At 37.9% G+C, this 6,000-nt stretch overlaps 1 protein-coding gene across 4 annotated transcripts in view; it reads left to right on the top strand.

Annotated features, from left to right (window-relative positions):
* The first annotated feature begins 4,096 nt into the window (after positions 1-4,096).
* LOC124304579 (uncharacterized) overlaps positions 4,097-6,000 on the top strand; it is a 46,238-nt gene continuing 44,334 nt past the window's right edge. For 3 of the 4 annotated variants that reach the window (XM_046762987.1, XM_046762985.1, XM_046762982.1), the window contains exon 1: positions 4,097-4,411. The gene's annotated coding sequence lies outside the window, so the exon portion shown is untranslated. The remainder of the gene's footprint in view (positions 4,412-6,000) is intronic. The other variant, XM_046762986.1, reaches the window with a different exon arrangement.

The following is a 6,000-nucleotide window of genomic DNA, read 5'->3' as shown; positions in this document are numbered from 1 at the left end:
CGTCGCTGCGCTGATAAGAATGAAGCAACCGTATGTTACGCAATGAATTTTTATCTTGTAAAGCTCGAGCGTACGATGCGCTGCCGAGAAATATAATCTCCGAATTTAGGTCTAGGCTGGGGAGATTTTAAACGCTTTGATACACGGCGGTAAATGTTTCGTTCAAAACAATTACTGAATATAATTTGAATTTCTCTTACAACTGATATACGAAGCTCGATGAGTTGATTCTAATTATTCAAGAATGCATTTCTAAGGATCTTGAAAACAATTAACGACCGTATTGAAAATTGAAAACAACAGACGTTGACGTAGATTCTGACGGCAAATAATAAGTCTCAAAAAAATAACATCGAGTTATGAAGAAAATCGACTGGCATATGATAAAAATAAAAAGGGAAATTGGATCCTTGCTTCGTAAAGAATAAGTCGACATTATTGCCATATATCTACTGAAGACCTTCGCAACGCAATTATCAAAGTTGAGCCAATTGTAAGAAAACTTAATTTAAAAATAACAGAAAAATCGAGAAAGAATTTTAAAACAAGAAACCCGAGGGAAGACAATTTTCACTTAATAATTTCAATGTATTAGACCATCTTAAACAATTAATCGATCCAAAGTATACATGTTCGATGAATGAATGAATACCTACTTTTTATTATACATGTATACGTCTTTATCTGCCATTTTTATACCTTTACCGTAAAGGTAAAGAAAATCAAATGTTATTAAATAATTTCGATTCAGAAATGGCAAAGATATTGCTAAAAAAGTGTTGTCGTTTTTCTTTTTTATTTTCAGGGGTTTTCGTTGGGGTCATTTTAAACTCTTCGTTTCTTTTATTTGTAAGTTTATAATCAATACAAAATATTGATTTGTCAGTTGATAATCAATGCAATCGTGTTTCGAACAAGGTTTCGGTATTTTTTTTAACCCTGCTGCAGCTTGTAATCGAAATACAAGACGACTGAACAGATTTTTCACCAACAACTGTCAGACTTTGTATTGAAATCGCAGAGACAAGATTAAAATCGCCGTTTGGATAGTTGACAAATGAACGAAACCAGATTTTGTCTCGTGTGAATAATTTTCTCTGCGTCTGTAAAAAGTAACAAAGCGAATAGGGCATAATAGCTGCAAGTTTGAGATCAAAGGTACACTTTTTAAGCCAGGCTCAACGTGCTTGCGGTTGGAAAAGAAGCTTGCCGCTGCAACATCGGCTGGGCGGAAAACCTTGAAGTAACCGGTCAATACGAGCGGAATTAAATTTTACCTCACACGTGAGAAGAAAATCTAATAATAACGGAACTCCGAGTGCAGCTTGAATTTGAGTGAAATTTTATTTCTTCCTCCTTTTCATCCGCGGGAAGCGATCGGAACTTCAATTTTTACGGTTATTCGCTCGAATCTCATAGGCGAGTAAAAAGTTCCAACAGAGACGCACGTATTTACTTCATGGGTATAAAATTGGAGGGAAACATTTTCTAATAACGGGACGAATTTTCGGAAAAAAAAAAATGTGTCTCGATGCGAGACAACGCAGAGAAAATGATGGGTGAGAAAGGGAAACGATAATTTGCTAATTTCGCAAACGAATGACTGAAATTATTGCGACTATCTTGATTTCATTGTAGGTTCTGGGAGTCATTCGACAGGCAGGATCACAGGTCCTTTTCATTTTAATCCTCTTTGTCTCGATCACAGGATCGCCGTATTGCAAATTCGGCAAAAAGCACCCCTCAACTCGAGCTGCTTCAGCACGAGATGAAATTCTAGCTCGCTGTTTACGCCCGAGCGGAATTTCCCTTTTTCGGTGTAAAAAAGAACGGGACGCAAAGTTCATTCTAGGGAACTTTAGATCCGAGGTTCAAGAGCCGGTCGACAGGAGTCAAGAGCCAAAAGCGTTCTTTGATATCGCCGCTCGCCTGCCGCAATCCGATTTGAGCTTTCGAACTCGGGAAAAGCGCGGATTCTGTGCAACAGTAAATTCTGCAAGCAAGGAAAATTTCGCCGCTCGTTTCTCCATCCTTAATTCCTTCTTTCCTTCCATCAGTTTTGATTTGCGACTCAGGAAGAACGCCGTGCCGATACATCAGTCCCTGAAACTCATGGAAAATCGCTGAAGATGAATTCAGCCGTTGGTGCAATTTGCTGGTGAAATTAAAACCCGACATCTTTCAAACCGGGATTCGAAGTCGAACTTGAGTAGATATTGAATTGCAGGACAGCACATATTCCGATTCGAGGAAACTTGTTTGTTCGTTTTGAAAATTTCGACAAATTTCTATTCGGATTATCCCGAGCAGGAAGATTCTCTGTTTAATTCAGTACACGGAAAATTGATTGCAAACTTGATTGATCCAAGATTTTGAGGGAAGAAAAACGCCAAGTTTGTAATCCAACTTTCGTAACAGCAGCTTGCTTGAAAATTTTTTTAAAATAATTTGTCTACAATTGATCATACTCCGCTTTTTACCGGACGTAAAATCCGTTTTGTTTTCCATCTTTTCTCGCTGAGAAGACATATTCGATAAGGTGGAAGATAAAATCACACAAGTGTGTAAATATTTGTTTGTATAATGTATATTATTGCAGGTGAATTGGTCCAACAATCCATTACCGTGTTTTTAACACATACAGACTCGATGATACCTCACACAGTGTATAACTATACCACTTCCTGCCCGTCGGCGTAATACCGAAAGCAAACAATCCTTTAAGCGTTGACATTTGATATCGCAAGCTTAGCACTTCACGCTGTAAGCTTAACCGGCGCACACTTGTGTCGAGGATGAAATAAAAAAAGCTGTTTACGCCGGGCGTGCGTCGCGTCATTTCTCCGAGTTGAAATTCATCCCCTCCGGTAAATAGGGAGCGAGAGAGAGAGAGAGAGAGAGGAAAGAGGAACGTGACAAAATTTTCATTCCAAATACCAAGTCAGTCTTTAAATCGAAAATATTTATCTTCTATATCTAATCGACGAAAGTAATATAGGATTACTGCTTTCAGCTTCGTTATCTTATATTCGCGAGTATCCAGTGCATGGTTTAAACAAAAGTATCGAGGTGGAATAAGATTTGAGAAAAAGGATTGAAAAACTGAGGGTTGAATTGATTGGAAGAAATTTAAAAATCGTATAAATTCGACAATAAACAAGTCTATTTCCTAACAATCTTGAATCAATTACACAAGTTAATTGTTTCATTTTACAAAATCGTACCTCATTTTCTTCGTAAACGAATTATAGACTAAAAACGAACAAATTGTACAAATTTTTCATCAACGGATCAAAACTACATTATATACGATCTTTACACAGCTGAACTTTCGTCATCCGATCGAAAAGTTTTTATACCTATTAATTTCGAAACTTGATAAACGTACGAAAAAAAAGAAAAGATTACGCCAATCGAATTTCGCGACCAGCTTTCACAACCTCCACTTTATTCCACATTCTTTTTCCCCGTTTCGCCGATTCATCCGCGGGTGATTAAAAATTGATTGCCAGTCAACGACGGGTTAATTTTCGGTGAACTTTCGTTTCGGGGGATTTTTTCGCCAACTCCCGTCGAGTGTACGGAGCCCCATGGGGTGCAATCCAGGGGGCTGAATTGTTGCGTGTGGTTTTACGTCGACGTCGCGACGCTAGCAGGTGGCGCCGTGCATCGGGCCGTAAAGATAATACGACCGTCGGGACGGTCGCCGAGGGAAAGTCTCACTCAGTGCTCGCGCACCCGCCAATCAATCCGTACCTGTTCAAATCACCCGAATGATTGACGCGAAGGAAACGGTTCGGCCAGAGAAGAAGTCAACGTCGCTGTTTCATCATTTACTTGTCGCTCGATGTGAAATTCATTTTTTCCCGCTAGTGCTTCGGTCGCGAAATAAAAGCTTGCTAAAAATGAAAATCAAGTAATTTCTCCCAAGTTTTAGTGAATTGTTTATACGTCATTTCAAACACCGTAAAAAATAAAAGCCAAACAAAAAAAAAAACATAAATAAATAAATAAAAACAAAAAAACGGTAAAAATTAACTTTGCACCAACGGATACATATACATTATATATATATATACATAGATATATATATATATGTATGCAAACTAAGGTAAAAAAAAAAACTGGAATCGATCGAGTGATTCCACTCTCAGTTGTATATCGTTGTAACGTTTGTGGTGGATTTCTATGCAGAATGATTTTTTTCGTTGGTAAATTTAAGCCAAGTTTATTGATTACACGTTTTTAAATACAGTGATACGGACTTTTTTTTGAACAGACATAATCCGCCCCTGTGCAAGTGGAAAAGTGATTATCTTAATTCTATTGCACTTTCATCGGACTTCGAATACTTTTCATCGACTACTCAATGTGACTAGCAACGGAACCGGCGACAAGAAGGTAGTTTAAGGTAAGGAAGATCCTCCTTCATCTTTCGGGGCTTCTTAATTGCTCGATTTTGAGGTGGGAGAGATTAATTGAAAGTATCCGTCGCTGTGTAAAGGGTGAATTATATTTCCGTTTAATTACTTGCTCTTTGATTACAATATTTTCATTGTAAAAGAAAAATTGTCTCGATTTGGTGAGAAAAAAATTACTGCTCGTCAATTATTCGTCACATATAAAATTCCAGAATTTGAATATCGTAACGTTAAAGTCAATTACGTTATTATTCACCGTTTTACGTGAGATTCGTTCCTAATTTTTTGGCAATCTGAGACAAATTTATACCATAAATTTATATTATGCAAACCGAATGAAAATCGCAAAGACGGTGACTCCTTTTCTTTTCTTTCGTCGTTTTGTTAACTGGGGACGTAAGTTTAATTCTGTTTGTTTCAAATCAAAAAAAAAAAAAGGCACGGTTTGTAATACCATGATCCTGACAAGCGTATGAATAAGTAAGGAATTTTGCAATAGAATTTTTCTGCAGCGTATAACAAGCAGCCGGGTGATTTGTAAGCTGCCCAAAGTGGCTCCTTTCTTTTAACTTACGCCGACCTAATACGTGTACGCATTAATAAATAATTCGGTATAATTTGAAGCTAAAACCAGCAGCAACAAAAAGAGAATAAAAGTTACACACGTTGTACAAAGAGCAATATTAATCCCATTACGAGTCCCACGAGACTTTAGTTTGCGTTATTAAGCTCGTTTAGTACACTAAGCAAGGTCGTTTTATTGACTAGACAGCAATATGCAGCGGGTCGGGGAAATATTAATTATACATATGCATGTTGAAAAAAGAGACGAGTTGTTGTGGTTTTTCGAAAATTATCCATCGCAAGCTGCTCTGTTCTACAAAATACTACGGAAATACGAAAAAATAGAAAGAGGAAAGTTGAAAAACCGTACGTACGGAAAGATTACAGGTATCTCAAAGATTAGACGATCAATAATGAAAGAAACGTCTTTAAAAGAAACGAGTTTAATCTCCGATCTTTCGGTGACAGTAATTTTAGATTCGAGCTCATTACGAAAGGAAGGACGATTGCATCGAATCGATTTTTAGCGACGTTCGTACTTGCGCCTCGAATAAGACCCCTAATTTCTACGGACACCGGACCTTTTCGCCAAGCATATAATTTCATCCTCGATCGACGAGACGGGAATAATTTCGCATGTACGTAATACAATTTGTACCCTAGCAAATACCGCCTCTTGCATCTCCGTGCTCGTGGCAAAACTTGCCAGCGGTATGCATTAAGTTGGAATCAAGTTACGATCAAAGTAAACATCGTCGGATGAAAAGGTGAGGGGGCGTCGTTAAAATTTTGCATATACATATAACGCTGTTTGGCCTATCGCGGAAAATCTGCGACCCTGGCAGTAAATCCTGGCGATAAAAGAACGGGCATAAGCCGGCGAATCCTCCTGGAATTTTTTCTCCAATTCAATCCCGATCTCCTGCAGATATACGGAACATACATGCGTTTAACTGGAAAATAAATTTTACGACCACTCGTAATCAGCGAATTATTTTCACGAAGAGAAAAGAAG

Source organism: Neodiprion virginianus, chromosome 5, assembly GCF_021901495.1.
Source record: "Neodiprion virginianus isolate iyNeoVirg1 chromosome 5, iyNeoVirg1.1, whole genome shotgun sequence".
NCBI classification, from domain to species: Eukaryota; Metazoa; Arthropoda; class Insecta; order Hymenoptera; family Diprionidae; genus Neodiprion; species Neodiprion virginianus.
Note: the sequence above shows the minus strand (reverse complement) of the source record. Positions and strands in the feature narration are given on the sequence as shown.